Source organism: Mus caroli, unplaced genomic scaffold, assembly GCF_978045245.1.
Source record: "Mus caroli unplaced genomic scaffold, Mus_caroli_1 scaffold_4, whole genome shotgun sequence".
Classification (NCBI taxonomy): domain Eukaryota; kingdom Metazoa; phylum Chordata; class Mammalia; order Rodentia; family Muridae; genus Mus; species Mus caroli.
This window is the reverse complement of record NW_028227259.1, coordinates 147,492,190-147,510,829: the sequence shown is the minus strand read 5'-3', so window position 1 is coordinate 147,510,829 and position 18,640 is coordinate 147,492,190.

Here is an 18,640-nt window from a genome sequence, read left to right as displayed (position 1 = left end):
ACGTTCTTTTAATCTAAGCACTCAGAAGGCAGAGGCAGGGGAGTCTCTGTGAGTTCAAGGCCAGCCTGGTCTACATAGCAAATTCCAGGACAGCCAAGACTACATAGGGAGACCCTGTGTCAAAAAATAGAAAACAAACAAATTTTAAAAACTAGAAGTCATAAGACATGCTGTTCCATGCCTGCAACCCCAACACTCGGGAATGGAGGCAGGGGAAAGAGTTCAAGGCCAGCCTGGATGTGTATTGAGTTTGAAGCCAGTCTGGGATATATGAGGCCCTGTCTCTGGATGAATGGATGAATGGATGAATGGATGGATGAATGGATGGATGGATGGATGAATGGATGAATGAATGAATGAATGAATGAATGAATTTTTTAAAGGATTTACTTTATCTTTAAATGTATGTATGTGTCTTGGGGTGGTTCATATATGCAGTTGCCTGAGGAGGCCAGAAGAGGGCGTCAGATCCCCGGGAGCTGGAGTTACAGGTGGTTATGAACACCTGTGTAGGGTGCTAGGAACTGAACTTGGGTCCTCTGCAAGAGCAACGGATGCTCTTAGCTGCTGGGTCATCTCTCCACTCCTGAGGTTGTTTGTTTGTTTGTTTGTTTGTTTGTTTGTTTGTTTGTTTGTTTGTTTTTTCGAGACAGGGTTTCTCTGTATAGCCCTGGCTGTCCTGGAACTCACACTGTAGACCAGGCTGGCCTCAAACTCAGAAATCCTCCTGCCTCTGCCTCCTGAGTGCTGGAATTAAAGGCGTGGACCACCACTCCTGAGTTTTTACAAAGTAAAAAAGTCAGTATGGCCTAGGGATTCCAGCACCACAAAATAAATAAAGAAAGAAGCAAATGGCCCGGCGTGGTGGCGCACGCCTTTAATCCCAGCACTCGGGAGGCAGAGGCAGGCGGATTTCTGAGTTCGAGGCCAGCCTGGTCTACAAAGTGAGTTCCAGGACAGCCAGGGCTACACAGAGAAACCCTGTCTCGAAAAACCAAAAAAAAAAAAAAAAAAGAAGCAAATGGAGAGAGACAAGGCAGCAGGAAGGAAAATTTACAATAAGTTTCACTTAACAGGGGCTGAAGAGATGACTCAGAGGTTAAGAACACTGGCTGCCCTTTTGGAGACCTCCGTTTAGTTCCCAGGGCCCACATGGTGGCTCACAACCATCTACATTAGGATCTGATGCCCTCTTCTGGTAAGCAGATGTACATGCATACAGTGCACAGGTAGTAAAACTCATGGATGGATGGATGGATAGATGGATGGATGGATGGATGGATGGATGGATGGATGGATGGATGGGCAGACGAACAGACAAACAAATATATAAATCTTCACCTTTTTTTTAACTTAAAGATCTACTAAGGGTAGGCTGCTGCATTAGGGAGGGGCTGGGTTTAGAGAAAGAGGGACCTTGGGAGGCGAAAACTAAGGACACTCAAGAGACCCAGGTGTCTTGTGGTAACACTTTTTGGTTATAATTAAAGCAAAGAACTTCAATACCTGATGGTTTCAACTGGCCTGGCTGGGAAGCGGGGCTGTTATATTCATCTGTGAGTTTCTCCGAAGATCAGACAGCAGGTGAGTTCTTTTCCCTGGGTCACTTAAAATTCAGCATGGCCACCTGAGTTTTTTACTTTTATTCTCCTGGGTTGTGACTTACTGAGGGAGCTTAGCCTCAAACAGGAGGCTCCTGACTTCATTTCATTTGTTTGCTCATGGATTTTGGGGAGGGCAGGGAGGGTTGTTGTTTTTGTGTTTTTGAGACAAAGTTTCTTTGTGTTGTAATTCCAGTACTAGTAGTCTAGAACTGAGGCAGGAGAAACAAGAGATCAAGGCCATTGTCAGTTACATTTTAAGTTTGAAGCCTTGACTATCCTGGAACTAGCTCTGTAGACCAGGCTAGCCTCCAACTCTCAAAGCTCCGCCTGCCTCTGAATCTGGGATTGAAGGCGCACAGCACCACCAAGCTCTGTCTTTGATTCTGTTCTGCTTCAATTTGTGTGTGTGTGTGTGTGTGTGTGTGTGTGTGTGTGTGTGTTTGTGTGTGTGTGCTCACACGCACACACTTGCACCTTGGTAACATATGTAGAGATCAGTGAACATTTTTCAAGAATCAGTTCTCTCCACTCTGAGGGTTCGGGAGTCAAACTGAGATTGGCAGGCCTGGCAGCGCGCCCCTTTGCCTGCTGAGCCATCACGGAGGTGCCCCCCTGCTTCCCTTTCTTGGACACTGCCTCACACGGCCAAACCCTGACCCTTCCCCTCCTCTCAAGTGCTAGGATTTCAGCCACGGCCAGCCACGCCCAGACTCCAAATTTTTGTTTGTACCTTTAGAAATTATTGTCTCACCGGGCCGTGGTGGCGCACGCCTTTAATCCCAGCACTTGGGAAGCAGAGGTAGGCAGATTTCTGAGTTTGAGGCCAGCCTGGTCTACAAAGTGAGTTCCAGTACAGCCAGGGCTACACAGAGAAACCCTGTCTCGAAAAAAAAAAAAGAAAGAAAGAAAGAAAAGAAAAGGAAAAAAAAAAAGAAATTATCGTCTCAAATAGGCAAGCTGTGAAAAGAAAGAGCCATATGACATGTCATTAGGACACAGGAGAAGCTGGGGAGATGTCTCAGTGGGTAAGATACTTGAGGCACAGGCATGAGGAACTGAGTTCAAATCCCCAGCATCCATGAGGGAAGTCAGGATCTGTAACCACGGTTGCTGTGGAGACAGCAGAACTCTAGGACCAGCTGGCTACCAATGTAGCTCCAGGCTCAGTGGGTGTACTTCTCTGGCCTGCGTCCTTGTATCTATGTGTGTGAGTGTGTGTGTGTGTGTGTGTGTGTGTGCGCGCGCGCGCACACACACACACACACAATGTAGGAGCTGGCTCCAGACCTCCCTGTAGATCAAGTCTAATAACAGAATCAAACTGTTGCAGGGACACCCACTCTAATCCAAGAATTTAAGAGGTGGAGGCAGAAAGATCACCATGAGTTCCATGCCAGTATGGGTTATAGATACCCCAAGAACAGAAAAACAAACAGCTGGGACTGGAGCTCAGTCAGTGGAGTGCTTGCTCGCAGGCCCAAGAACCTGGGTTCAATGTCCCACATCTGTCTCCTAAGCCAGATATGGTGGTGGAAGCCAGAACTCTCGTGGGCGTGGCCTGGCGAAGTGGGTGTGGCAAAGCTTGCCAATTTCTTTGTGTTAGTTGTGGGTAGGAACTACCAGAGATGGACCAATTGGAGAGTTCCAGACTCTGAGGTCAGGAGCGTGGGCGGAGCTTGCAGGGGAAACGTTTGTTTCAGAGCCTGTGGTTCTGGGAAGACGATGCCTGCAGATCGGTGGGTTTCTCTCTGACCCCCTGGCCCCAGTTGTGTGTGGTGTCTACCCCCACCCTTGGTCTCCCACTGCAGAGGGCGCTGGGAATTCAGCAGATCAGAATCGGCTGCTTCTGACCCGGACAGAGGTGAAAGGCTTCTGCAAATTTTGGTTTTCTAAATCCAGTGAGATCCAGGAAAGCAAGATTTTCCAACTCCTACAAGTCGAAGCAGCCATAGTCCCTTCTCTGTGCCTACGTGGTGTGTGGGAGCCCAGAGAAGCTGCGAACTTTTGTGAAATCACACAGCACTCGAGTAAACCCAGAGTCTCTTAAACCAAAGCAGGGAAAACGGAGTTGGTGTCTTGGGATACATTTGGAGGTAAAATCCATGCGGGTAGGGTCTGAATCAGCTGAAAAGTGTGTGGTCCCTGCCCTTAGGAGGCTGAGGGAGGGGCTGGAGAGATGGCTCAGTGGTTAAGAGCACTGACTGCTCTTCCAGAGGTCCTGAGTTCAATTCCTAGCAACCACATGGTGGCTCACAACCATCTGTAATGAGATCCAATGTATGCTTCTGGTAAATCTTAAAAAAAAAAAAAAAAAGAGGCTGAGGGAGAAGGCATGATACCGGTCTGAGGCCAGCCTGTAACACATACCTATAATCCCAGCACTCGGTAGGCAATGAGAGGTTGATCTCTTTAAGTTCAAGGTTAGCCTAGTCTACATAGGGAGCTCTAGGACTACACAGAGAGGCCCTGTCACAACAATAGCAAGTCAAGCTTGATGGCACAGGCCTTTACTTCCAACATTCAGGAGGTAGAAGCAAGGACCAGGAGTTCAGTGTCATCTTCACCTTCTTACAGAGTTTGAGGAGTAGCCTGGGCTATGTGATATATGATCACACACACACACACACACACACACACACACACACACACCATGGGGGCTTGAGTTAGGTGTTCAGCACTCATATGAAAAGCTGGACTCGGGCTGGTGAGATGGCTCAGTGGGTAAGAGCACCCGACTGCTCTTCCGAAGGTCCAGAGTTCAAATCCCAGCAACCACATGGTGGCTCACAACCATCCGTAACGAGATCTGACGCCCTCTTCTGGAGTGTCTGAGGACAGCTACAGTGTACTTACATATAAATAAATCTTTAAAAAAAAAAAAAAGAAAAAGAAAAGCTGGACTCGAGCTGGAGAGATGGCTCAGTGGTTAAGAGCACTGACTGTTTTTCCGAAGGTCCTAAGTTCAAATCCCAGCAACCTCATGGTGGCTCACAACCATCTGTAATGGGATCTGATGCCCTCTACTGGTATGTTTGAAGACAGCTACAGTGTAATTACATATAGCAATAAATAAATCTTTTTAAAAAGCCGGACGTGGTGGTGCACACCTTTAATCCCAGCCTCAGGAGGTAGAGGTAGGCAGGCGGATTTCTGAGTTCGAGGCCAGCCTGGTCTACAAAGTGAGTTCCAGGACAGCCAGGGATACACAGAGAACCCGTCTCGAAAAACCAAAAAAAAAAAAAAAAAAAAAAAAAAAAAAAGCTGTACTCCTGGCGCCCCGTAGAGACTGCTGGCCCCTACCTCCTATAAGCCTGTGTCATATGCTTGTGCTACATCGCCAACACACCCAGCACAGGAATGTTTCCTGTATCTCTTCTCTGCTGCTATTCTTCCTCTATCTAGGCTAGCTGGCCAGCGAGCCAGTTTCCTAAAGATTCTCCTGTCTCTTTCTCTCGTCTTGTTATAGGCGTTCTGGGGTTACAGATGCATGGCCCTGAATCCAGTTTTTCGTGTGCATACCAAGGATTAAACTCAGGTCATCTAGATAGAATCTCTTTACATACCTACATAGCCCTGGCTGTCTTGGAACTTACTAGGTAGACCAGGCTGGCCTCAAACTCATAGAGATCGGCCTGCCTCTGCTTCCCAAGCGTTAAGATTAAAGGCCTTCAGAACAGGGCCTGGGATATTTTGCCTTTTAGAACTCAGAATTACTCCTCCTAAATGAGTCTGTGGGCGTCTCCCCTGCAGTTCTCCGCATAGGCAGGTACAGCCCCGCCCAGCCTGAGTCGATGGGCGCGTCTCTATCGCCACCTGGCGGCTGCCGTGAACATAGCAGCCTATCCCGGAGAGGCGATTCGAGGTCTGAACTACGTGGAATTCAAGAGTGGGGCCCTCTTTCCTCCCGTCCCTAAGAAAAGTAAACCCCAGAGCTGAGCCCAGCCTGTAATTGTCCTCCTAGCAATGGTGGACGTCTTCCCTAAGGAGGACAAGTCGGAATCGGACCTGGAGAGCGTGCATTTGTTTTCAAGCGCCGCACAAAGCTGGGTGCCCAACGCTCAGCCAGAAATCCAGCAAGAATCATTCTTAACGTTGTTAAGCTCATGTGTGCGAATTAAGGCTGAGTGAGGAACAAGGGCACCTCCACCCAAAGCCACCTACCACCACAGGACCTTTGCACTACCTGTGCTCTGTGTCTGGAGCACCTGCAAGCCAAGACATTCGGTCCACTGTCACAGTCAAAGCCCCTGGTCCAGCAAGGAGACATCTACAAGTCCATATAGCTTGGATGGGCAAAATTGTCCAGGCACAAACTCAAAAGTACCCGTGTGTGGAGTAATGTTAGTGGGCAGCTGTGTGTCCAGATCCATGCAACTGGGTAGCAGCATAGGGACTTGTTAGACCCAGAGTAAAATGTCCCTAATGGCCTGCTCAGAGCTATTGGCTCCCGGCTTCAGATCCGCTAGTCTCCTCTGGGCTACAGGATGCAACTATAAACTACATCTCCCAGAATCCCTGGCGACCAGCTTCCTGTTAGGGTTTGCCAATAGGAGGCACCAGAGCTCAACTTGCCTGTGGTGGACCTTCCTATGGGTCACCTAGGAGAAATCTTTCACAGAAGCATGCTTTGAAACACAACTTAATGCCGGGCATGGTGGCACAGACCTTTACTCCCAGCACTGTGGGAGACAGAGGCAGGCACATCTCTGTGAGTTCAAGGCCAGCTTGGTCTACATATCAAGTTCCATACCAGCCTGGGCTACATTTTAAGACCCTATCTCAGAACAAACAGCGCAGACAGGATAGTCGTGCCTGAAGGAGCTTGTGCACATCTGTCATCCCAGCACTTGGGAAGAAGAGGCAGGAGGATGAAAAGTGCGAGCCCAGCCTCAGCTACATAGCAAGCTCCAGGCTAGCCTGGGCTACGTGAGAATCTGTCTCAAAAATGCAAAATGACTAAATAAGAAATAAAAAAAATATATATAGGCCAGGCATGGTGGCACAGCATTAGGAAGGCAGGGGCACGAAGAGCTCTGTGAGTTAGAGACCAACCTGAGAGACCTTGTCTTATAAATAAATAAATAAATAAATAAATAAATAAAAGGGCAGAGTTAAACAGTAGCCAGGTGTGGGGTGCACATAGAATGTCAGCACCTGAAAGGCAGAGACAGGCGGGAACTCTGATGAGTTCAAGGGGCCTGTTCCACATGGAGAGTTTCAGGGCAGCCAAGGCTATGCAGTTAGACCCTGTATTTTTTTTTTTTTTAAAGATTTATTTATTTTGTGTATGAATACACTGTAGCTATTTTCAGACAGACCAGAAGAGGGCATCAGACCCCGTTAGAGATGGTTGTGAGCCAACATGTGGTTGCTGGGAATTGAACTCAGAATCTCTGGAAGAGCAGTCAGTGCTCTTAACCACTGAGCCATGTCTCCAGCCCCCAAGGAGATTTCTTTTTTGTTGTTGATTTTTTGAGATAGGGTTTCTCTGTGTAGCCCTGGTTGTCCTGGAACTCACTCTGTAGACCAGGCTGGCCTTGAACTTGTACATCTGCCTACCTCTGCCTCCCAAGTGCTGGGATTAAAGGCTTGCGCCACCATTGCCAAGTCCAGGGATATTTATTTTTAGTTATCTGTGCTGGTTTCAGTTCATGCAGGAGAGTGCAGATGCCCACAAAAGCCAGAATGTCCGATCCCCTGAGTTGGGAGTTATATGGGTCCTGTGGGGTGCTGGGAACTGAACTTGCAAGGCAGCGGTGCATGTTCTTAGCCACTGAGCCATCTCTCTAGCCCTTATTTATTTATTTGTTTGTTTGTTTATTCATAGGCAGGGTCTGACCATGTAGCCCAGGCTGGCCTAGAACTCCCACTCTTCCTGCCTCTGCTTCCAGAGTGCTAAGATACGGGAATAGGCCACCACACCTCAATAGGAATACTTTCTACGAAACCGTCTGTACTGAACATATTGACATTTGTTCTTACCCCGAAGCATAAGCATATAACACTCTGCATATCACTTTCATCCTATGCGTATTCCAAGTCAGTTACAAACGCTTGGGGTTTTGTTGTTGTTGTTGTTGTTGTTTTCTTATTTTAAAGTGGTTCCTCCGCATGCCCAGACATTTTTGCAGAGGCCAGAGGACGACTTGCAGGTCTCAGCTGTTCCCTTTCATTATGTGCACGCCAGGGGTTAAACCAGGTCACCAGGCTTGGCAGCAAACATCTCCACCTGGCCACGCCCACGCTTTTCACTTTGGTTTGTTTTTTCCCAACATAGAAGTGATCTGTGTCCTGGGACTCACTCCGTAGACCAGGCTGGCCTCGAACTCAGAGACCCCAGCTTCTGCCTCCTGAGTGCTGGGATTAAAGGCGTGCACCACCACTGCCCAGCTCTATGTTTTGTTTATTAAAAAGGATTCAGGGGCTGGAGAGATGGCTCAGTGGTTTAAGAAGAGCACTGACTGCTCTTCTGAAGGTCCTGAGTTCAAATCCCAGCTACCACATGGTGGCTCACAACCACCCATAATGAGATCTGACGCCCCCTTCTGGTGTGTCTGAAGACAGCTACAGTGTACTTACATGTAATAATAATAATAAATAAATCTTTAAAAAAAAAAAAAAAAAGAAGGATTCAGGCTATCCTGGACTTACTATGTAGCCCAGGCTGGCCTTGAAATCGCAGTGATCCTCGTCTCCTGTCTTTCCAAGTGCTGGGATTACAATGGTGAGCCACCAGGCCTGGTCCTTGATGCCTGTAGCTGAGATGTCAGCCCTCACCAGTGTACCTTGGGGATATGGAGGACTAGAACAAGAAATAAGGTTTCGCCACTAAGTGGCGCCGGAGAGAGGTCTCTGGCCTGCTGGTCTCGCCCTAACTGGACCTCTCCAGTTTTTGTAACTAACTCTGCCTCATCCCTCACACTCCCTCCCCTTTCCTTTCTGCTCCTACCAGACAGAGCCGCAGCTGCCCCACTCACCCGCCTCTTGAGCACCCCACCCCCATCACTTTTAGTTCATTCTGGCCAAGTTGCTTAAACCTTGGGGAAGACTCAAGAGGCTGGAGAAATAGATAGCTCAGTGGTTAACAGCCTTGGCTACTCTTCCAGGGGACGGGAGTTTAATTCTCTGAACCCACGCGGTGCTCACAAGTTCATGTAACTGCAGTTCCAGGAGAGTGAGCAAGTGCCCCTTTCTGACCCTCAAAGGCACCAGGCAAACACCCAGTGCTCAGATATACATGCAAGCAAGCATCCGTATACATGTGAAAATAAAAATGAAAATTTAGGAAGGAAGAAAGAAAAAGAAACTGTGAGGGGTCATGGGGAGTCTCCCCCTGGAGGATTTGGGTAGGGCGTCAGACACATGCACAAGAGGACCCGTAGGATCAATTTCTTTCTTTTTGTTTTGTTTATTCGTTTTCAAGACAGATTCTCAGTGTGAAGCTCTGGCTATCCTGGAATTTGCTATGTAGATCAGGGTACCCTTGATCTCACAAAGGTCTGCCTGCCCTGCCTCCTGAGCACTGGAGTGGGCGTGTCCCACTACTCGATGATGTATTGGCAGACAACTTTAATCCCAGCACTTGGGATTTGGGAGGTAAAGACAGCAACAGGCAGAGAGCTCTTTGAGCTCCAGGCTAGCCTGGGATACACAGTGAGACCCTGTCTCAATTTTTATTCACACACGTGCAGATCAGAGAAACTCTGGAAGACTGCTTCTCTTCCGCCATGGGTTCCAGCCACTGAACTTAGTTTGGATTTCAGGCTTGCACCACAAACACTACCTAAGCCATCTTGATGGCCCTGGCCTGGAACTTTCTGGCCTCTGGCCTTAGCCACCTGAGTCCTGGAATCCCAGGCATGAGCCACCAGGCCAGTCCTCTTTGCCCTCTGCCTCTGCAGCCCTTTCATCAGTCTACACTATCCTCTCTACCTCAGGGGTTCCGTGAGCTCTGCACCTGCCCCGAGACGTCCTCACTGTCCGAACAGGCAGCTGAGGTTCCGGACATGGACACCTAGAATTGGAGTCTAAGTGACCTGCCCGACTGGGCCCTGCGAAGAGTGCTGGCCTTGAGCCTTACCTGGAGTGACCCCAGGCTAAGGGACAGGACAGGACAGGACAGGACTAGAGACTGAGCCTTGGGACTGGCTGGCCCCATTCCTTAGAAACATAAGCCTTTACAGCTAGCCATGAACTAGCCACAGTGAACTGATCCCTCCCACCTTAGTCTTCCCATCTCCCAGAGAGGCTGAGGCAAAGGACGCTCAATACAGCAGACTCCTTTGTTGAGCACCTACTGTGTACGTGGGACTCATGCCTCAGCCTGTGTGTCATAGTTTCATAACAACCCCTAGTTCAGGGGAGGGGGGTGTGTGTTTTAACCCGTGGGTCACATATCAGATCCTTACATTACAATTTGTAACCGTAGCAAAACTACAGTTATGAAGTAGCAACCAAATAACTTTATGGTTGGGGGGTCGCCACCCCATGAGGGGCTACATTCAAAGGTCACAGCGTTAGGAAGGTTGAGAATCACTGCTTTAGAGGGATTAGTGTCATAGCCTAGAAGAAACAGGGGAAGAGATAGCTCACTCAGTTCAGGGCAGCCATTTTGTCTCCTTGTTTCTAGAAAGTATCTTTTCTTGAGGCAGGGTCTCATTGTTGCCTTGGCTGGCTTGGAACTTGGTATGATGGGCTTTGAACTCTTGATCCTCCTGCCCCTATGCCTCCCTAGTGCTAAGATTATAGACCTGCATTGCCCGCCACACCAGGTAAGACATTTCCAATCTATGGAAAAGTACCTGAAGGAGTACGAGCATGGTGCCCACAGACCGACTGTTTCTTCCCCAGCTAAAAGCACTGACAGCATTCAATTACCAGCATCCCCATGGTGCCTCACAACTGTCTGTAGCTCCAGCTCCGGTGCCTTCTTCTGGCCTTGCAGGCACCATCTGCACCTGGTACACAGACACTCATATAGACAAAAACACCCATGCCCATTAAAAATTAATATTTTTTTTAAAAATTCCAAAAATCCAAACAGGTCAGTGCCTACCTGGATACAGAAAAGGTTCAGGCCAGCCTGGGCAACTTATTGAAATCCTATCTCAATATAAATGGTTAAGAAAATAAAAAAATAAGCCATGCATTATGGGGCAGAGCTTTAATCCCAGTACTCGGGAGGCAGAGGCAGCCAGAGGCCTGCCTGGTTTACGCGGGCGGCTCTTGGAAGGTGGAGACTGGAGAATGACTTCAAGGCCAAGATGTATACTGTTTATGCCAGCACTCCAGAAGCAGATTTCTATGAGTTTGAAGCCAGCCTGGTTTATAGAGTGAGTTCTAAACCAGCCAAAGCTACATAGTGAAACCCTGTCTCAAAAAAAAAAAAAAAAAAAAAAAAAAGAAAGAAAGAAAGAGTTCAAGGCCAGCCTGACCTACGCAAGATCTTATTTCAAAGAAATACAGTCTAGAACATTCAGAGGGGGAGCACTGGGCTAGCACGGATGAGGTACTAGCTCCAACTCCAACAAACAATGCTCTCCTAACCTCCCTTATCCAAGCTCCCTCCCCCCTCCAGGGTAACAGCTGTGCTTTCTGGAAGCCCTTCATGCATTCCTAAGCCCAAAGTAATGGCTTACTCTTGAGATCCCAGCACTCCGAGGCTAAGGCAGGCTAGCCTGGGCTATCTGAGATTCCCTGCCTCCACCCAACCCCCACCCCATCCCCACGTTCTCAAACACAAGCCCGGGTGTGTGCCCGCGGACCCTTAGCGGTCCCCTCTGCAGGACAGGGGTCGGCGCCAGCGCCGGCATCGCGGATCCCCTTAGGGGAATCGGGGCCATTTCGAAAGGCAGGACCACACCTCACATCCCCTGCGGGCTTCGCTCTCGAAACGGGAAGTCGGCGGAGGAAGTCGCGCGGGCAGCCGCCGGCCGCCGCCGCATGACTAAGTTTGGCGCGACCTGAGCTCCTTGCCTTTTATGGACGACTCGTGGGCAGCGGCCGCGGGCGGGGATCAGAGGGAGGGGACACCCCAGCCCCCCAACCCTGCCAAACCCCAGTTCCCACTACAAGCCCAGATGTGCACCGCTATCCCCCATCTGCAGGCCAGGCCCCGCCCTCCTTGAAGTACAGAAAGGGAAACTGAGGCTCTGAGCTTGGATGGAGAGTGGCTCAGGGTCCTGCATAGTACTTGAGGCCAAAGGACAGCCAAGAGCGCCAGCTCTCCAGCCCTTGGCCTGGTTGGATGACTGACATTCCCAAGGCGGGTGGGGAGGGACGCAGGGCAGAGCTTCTTTAGAGAATTGAACCTAGGGCCTAGAACATTCCACCGGGTTGTAGCCACAGCCTTATTTTTGATTTTCTTCTTTTTAAAAAATTGTATTTATGGCCTGGCATAGTGACACTGACCTTCCAGCAACTGGAGAGGCATTGGCAGGCAGATCTCTGTGAGTTCGAAGCTAGCCTGGCCATAGTGAGTTCCAGGACAGCCAGGGCTACCTACTGAAACTCAATCTCAAAACCAAAAGAACCAACAATAACCAACAACAGCTATTTGCATGCCATTATTATTATTATTATTATTATTATATTATTTTAGACAAAGTCTCACTGTATATTCTTGGCTAGCTTTGAAATCACAGAGATCTGTATGCCTCTGTCTCCCTGAGTGCTGGGATTAAAGCCCTGTGCCACACACACTCCTAGCTAAGATTTATTTATTTATTTATTTATTGGTTTCGGGGGACATAGGGTCTCATTGTGTAGACCTGGCTGGCCTAGAACTCACAGAGATCTATAGCAAAGGCGTGTGGCATGGAGTGGTGGTGCACATCTGGCAATTCATTTTGTTTGACTATGCGTATGAGTGTGTGTTTGTATGTGGGTATGTGCATGTAACTGTCGGTGCCCATGGGGGCCAGACACATAGGATCCCCTGGAATTAGAGTCACAGGCAGTTGGGAGCCACCAGACATGGGTGCTGGGAGCCAAACACAGGTCCCCTGCAAGATCAGCAAGTGCTCCTAACCACTGAGCCACCTCTCCAGCCCCTATCAGTCATTTGTTTTTGAGATTGGGTTTCACATAGCCCAGGCTACCCTCGGCCTCCCTATGGAGTCAAAGATGACCACTAATTTCTTGTCCTTCTGCCTTTACCTTCCAAGTGCTGGCATTACTGACAGGTATCGTCACATCTGGTTTACGCTATACTGCGCTGAGGGTCTGAGTCCCACATCTCATGCCTGCTTGACCAGCGCTCTTCCGAGGGAGCTACGTTCCCCGCCCTCCAACCCTCTTTACTCTTTTTGGGTGAGGGGGCGGGGGGGGCAGGCTCGGTGGGGACGGGAGACGGAGCCATGCTGCTAAGTTGACCAGAATGTCCTAGAACTCATGACCTGCTCCAGCTTTGGCCTTCCAAGTAGCTAGTACAGGGGCACCATCAGGCCACGCTGGAACTTCGTGTGATGAGCTTCCAAGTTTTTATCCTGGCCTTGCTGTGTCTATTGTCCTGGAGGAGTAGGCTTCTCAGAGGAGACTAGGAGTTTGAGCCTTGGCAGGAAGCATCCCCGCTGACAAACAGGGATACTGAAGCTGTAGACAAAAAGTTGGGTGTGGAGACTCACTTGTAATCTCAGCACTGGAGAAGGGAAAGCAGGAGGATTGCTGCAAGTTCCAGGCCAGCTTGGACTGCAGGGTGAATTTGAGGTCAGTCTCATTTAGAGAAAGACTTGTCTCCAAAACACTAATGGAAGCCAGGCATGGCGGCCCTCTTGTGTAGACACGGCACTTAGGAGGCAGAGCCAAGGGGAGCACAGCAATTTGGGGATGAGCCTAATCTAGGCAGCAAGTCCCTGGCTAGCCAGGGATACACAGCTACATCTCTGCTCAAACAAACAAACAAAAACAAAGAATAACAACAAACTCCCAGTTGATCCCGGTGGCATGAACCTGTCATCTCAGTTGCTACGGAGGCAGGAGGATTGGAAGTTAAAGCCAGCCCTGGCAATTTAGTGTGATTCTGTCCTGAGAGAAAGGGAAGGGAGGCTGGCGGGATGTTGCTGGGCGTGATAGAGCTCTTGACTAGTATGTGAAAGACCCTGGGTTTAATCTTCAGCAGGGAGAGATACAGAGAGAGACAGAGACCAAGAGACACAGAGAGAGGGAGACAGACAGAGACCCAGGGGGGGGTGCGGGGGTGAGGGAGAATTTGTAAAAGAGACCAAGGTAGCCCCTTGGGGCCCCAGGGCATCTTTTGCTTATGACACCCTAATTACCACAAATCCACAGCCCAGGTCTGGCCACCCTGGGGCTTCAGTCAGTATTTTCTGCCCAATTTGGGAACAAGAGAGGAGAAAGCGAGAAAGGACCTCAGGGTCCTGTGCAGGAGCCTGTAGTGGGGTTCCCAGACAGGGATCTCATGAACCCCCAGGTGCTGGGGTTACATCCTGTTTCCCCAGGTTGGTCCACTACTCCCTGAGGGTAGAGGGGACAGCTGTGCTGAGGCTCCCACGCCCCCTCCCTACTCTCCTCCAGAATTTAGCCTTTTAAGGAGAGGAAGTTAGGCCAAGTGGGCTGGGCTAGCTGAGGGGGTGGGGTAGGGACTGGCTTGGGCCTGCAGGGAGCCTGGGCCAGGCTGTGCTGGACAGGGACATGCAGGGGGCGGCTGCCTGGCTTATCTCCAGAGCTGAGATAGAGAGCTATGGGATTCTCAGAAGGCGCCGAGGCAGGCCGGCCCGCATGAGTTGGTGGGATAACCATCAGATAAGAGGTAGTCACCTGCCCCAAAGCCCTGTGACAGGGAGCCTGTGAGTCCCAACCTAAACCTTTCAAAGAGAATAGCACTGACAACACCCAGCTGCTCCTGGGAGCCAAAGTCTGTTATCTCAGCTACTGAAGCAGGAGGCTTGAAAGTTCAAAGCAGGCCTCTGCCATTTAATAGGACTCTGTCCCAAGAGAAAATATGGAGAAACCCCTTTACTGGGGTTCTTCCGTGCACCCCCCTCCAGCCTCAGGACTCTACTTAACTCCCATCAAGAGTCCTCCTTGCCACCCAGCTCCCCCATCACCCTGGGGAGTACCACCCAGGTACTCAGCCCAGGGCTGAGACCTCAGAGTACAGGCCAGGCATTCATGGATAGCCAGCCACAGATGGCTAAGAGATCTCTGCCTGGACACGGAACTACACCCTCCAGAGACCCCAGACTGTTCAGACATCCAGAAGCTATCTCAAAGCTGCTGTAGGACCCTGGGCTGGCTTCACTACTGCTGCTGTGCCACCTAGGGCTTGTCTGGCCCCCTCCACAGCCTAGTCTCAGCCCTCTCAGTCTGATTTTGCCGCTGTAACTGTTCTGTGCTTTGGTTTTTGAATCTCTTGTAGCCCATGCTGACTTCCAACTTGCTATCAAGCCTAGGCTGACTTTTCTGACCCTCTGCTTCAGCCTCGGAAATGTTGGAACTGGGGGCACAATGCTCCCCCCCCCTTTCATTTTGGTTCTCAAGACAGGGTTTCTCTGTATATCCCTGGCTGTCCTGGAACTCACTCTGTAGACCAGGCTGGCCTGGAACTCAGAGATCTGCCTCCCAAGCGCTGGGATTAAAGGCGTGCGCCACCACTGCCAGGCGGAAGCTTTGTATGTTTACTTTCCTTTTCTATCCTGCCGGCCTTGTATGGATGTGTGTAGATGAATGGTGGTCTTCCTAACTGACCCCAGCGGCTAGGGTTACAGGTACAGAGGAGACAACCTCAGGTCCTTATGGCCACTCAACAAGGACTTTACCAGCCATCAAGGTGTCTCCCAAGAACCTCTTTTGGTCTTTGTTTTGTTTTGTTTTTGAGACAGGGTCTCATGTAGTCCAGTATTTGACCTCAGTGTAGCCGAAGCAACCAAACTCACCTCCATGTCTCCAGCACCCTGGGACACAGGCTCCTGCAGCCCTGCCTAGCTTAACTACATTTATTTTGCATTGTATTTCTTTTCTTGAGACCAGTTCTCTATATTCTTGTCTGATCTGGAACTCACTTGGTAATTCTAGTTGGACTATAACTCCCAGTTATTCTCCTGCCTCAGCATTTGACTATGGAGTGTGTGTGTGTGTGTGTGTGTGAACAAAACAAAATAAAATCTGTGCCTGACTTTTCTGAGACTCTTAGCAAATATCTGCTTTCTGCCCGAAGGGCCTGAATGACTTGGGTGGGGAGGGGGGAAGAGCTCAAAGCTGAGAGTTCAGCTTGAGGCTGGTGCCACACCTGGCGCACCCTTGGGGAAGGGTAACTATCACAGTGTAGGCTACCTGCAGTCCTTGGCTGGCAGGCGGAGGCTGAGGCCCCTTGTGCCCGCACTTTACCCTTCACTCTCTGCCCTGGGTTCAGGGGCCCCTGGGTGTGGATTATCTATCACCTAACCAGGAAATTTAGCTCATCTGGTGACCCCTGAACACCTTTCCCTCCTCTCTTTACCCTGCCTTTGAGGCAGACGGCCTGAGCCCCTCCCAGGAAAGAGCAGTAATCAAACAGCTTGACATTTCTGAGGTTTTGCTGACAGCTTTGGGATGGAATCCAGGAACAAAGAAAGACTAGGCAGGGGCTCTACCACTGAGCCATGCTCCCAGCCCTCACTGGGGGATTCTAGGCAGGGACTCTACCACTGAGCCACGCCCCAGTCCTCATTTTACTTTTCATTTTGAGGCTGGCCGGGGACAAACTATGTAGCTTTGAACTTTTGATCTTCCTGCCTCAGCCTCCCTTGTAGCTGGAAAGACAGGCTTGGCCTCCAGGCCCAGCCCTTAACAACCCTCAAAAGTCTCTGGCCAGCTGCCAAGAGACAGCAACAGCAGGTTAGACTCAGTGCTTCCCCATTTCATCCAGGTGACCACAGCCGCACCCAGCACTCAGGAACCCAGGAGAAGTCCTAGACCTCCATACTGGAGCAAGGTACCCACAACCCTGGATTACCTGTAAGATGCCTACCTACGTTTCCATGGATACTGTTTCAAATTACAAATGGCTTCAGTTGGAAGCCATTTACTATGACTCTTGCAGAGGACCTGGGTTAGGTTCCAAGAATCCACATGGCTGTTCACATCTGCCTGTAATTCCAGTTCCAGGAAATTGACACCTCATCTCACCAGTGGGTTCCTGCATACATGCGGTGCACATACATACACTCCGGCACACTACATACATACATACATACATACATATATACAAAATGAAATAAGTGCATATTTTTTAAAAAAACTTTTTGTTCCATTTATTCACTTTATTTTCTGTGAGAATGTTTTGCCTGCATGCATGCTTTGGTGTCCATGCAAATCAGAAGGGGGCATCAGATTCCCTGGGAACTGGAGTTAAGGATGGTTGTGAACCACCATGTGGGTGGTGGGAATTGAACCCAGGTCCTCCGCAGAGAAACAACAAATGCTCTTAACCCCTGAGACGTCTCTCCCGCCCATCCTATTTTTAAAAACCCAAGTTTTGCTGGGCGTGGTGGCGCATGCCTTTAATCCCAGCACTCGGGAGGCAGAGGCAGGCGGATTTCTGAGTTCGAGGCCAGCCTGGTCTACAAAGTGAGTTCCAGGACAGTCAGGGCTATACAGAGAAACCCTGCCTCGACAAACCAAAACAAAACAAAACAAAAAAAAACCAAAAAACAAAAAACAAACCCAAGTTTTTTGAGATCCCTTCAGCGCTATCAATCTTCTTCCGCTCATTATTATCATTATTTATTATGTTGATCATTTATTTTGCAAACCCGGGCTCATCCCACACTAAGTCTGGGCTCTACTTGAGTTTAATTTGCAGTTCTATTAGGTCCTTCTATCACACTTACCTATTTACATATGTATTATTGCGGGCGTGAGCTCGTGCATGCCCTGACACATGTGTAGAAGACGTGCAGAGGACAGCTTGCAGACTTGGGTTCTCTCCTTCTACCACGTGGGTTCTGGAGACCCAACTCAGGTCATCAGGCTTGGCAGCAAGCGAGTGCCTTTACCCACGGAGCAGTCCTTCTGTCCCTTAGGCCTTTTTATCAAGTTACCTGTATTCTGGAATGCTGGCTTAGCCTTTTCCTTGTCACACACTCTCCGTGGCTTCCTTATTGCCCTTTAAGAACAAAGTCCCAGTTGCAGAGAGCCCCAGACATCCCAATATCAGAGAAGCAACCTTGTCCCAGGCATTTGGGGACATCAGCGAATCTCTAGGCTGCTACAGCACTTTTTCACCTCCTGGCTGAGCTCCAAGACCACATTCCGCTGGGTAGCCCTGGGTGACAGTCTATCTTATGGGCATACGTTTGTGGGTTCTGGATGCCAAGGTATATGTGTGGAGGTCCTATTTTGAGAAACAAGTCTCTCCATTCTGGATTCCCTGGGGTCACAACACTCAGGTCACTGGACTTTGCGGCAAGTGCTCTTAGTGAGCCTTCTTGTCATCCTGTCTCCCTTCTGTTCTCTGTTCTGGGGCATGGTCCCCAGTTCCCACCAAGTTTTTTGAATTTTAGTTTTGAGACAGGGTCTCATGTAGCCCAGGCAAACCTCAAACCCTCCCTGGACTCAAAACTGACCTGAAACTTTTGCTCCTCCTGCCTCTACCTCCCCAAGGAAGTAACTCTAACCTTTGACTTTGTCCTGCCACACCCGGTTTGGAGCTTACACAAAGGGCAACTGGCTGTTGGGCACACATTCTGCCCTCTGTCACATTCCTCCGGCACTGGTCCACATGTTAATTTCTGTCCAACCCCAGGAGACTCTCACCTCTTGTTTTCATTTTTTTTTTCCCAAGACAGGGTCTCTGTGTAGACCTGGCTGCCCTGAAACTCACTCTGTAGACCACACTGGCCCCGAACTCACAGAGATCTACCTGCCTTTGCCTCCCAAGTGCTGGGTTTAAAGGCATGTGTGCCTGGCTTGTTTTCAAATGTTTAATTTTGTGCATATGGGCGTTTTGCCTTCATGCATGTCTGTGCACTGCTTGCTTGCATGGCCAGTGCTTTGCAGAAGCCAGAGGAGGCTGTCTGATCCCCTGGAACTAGAGC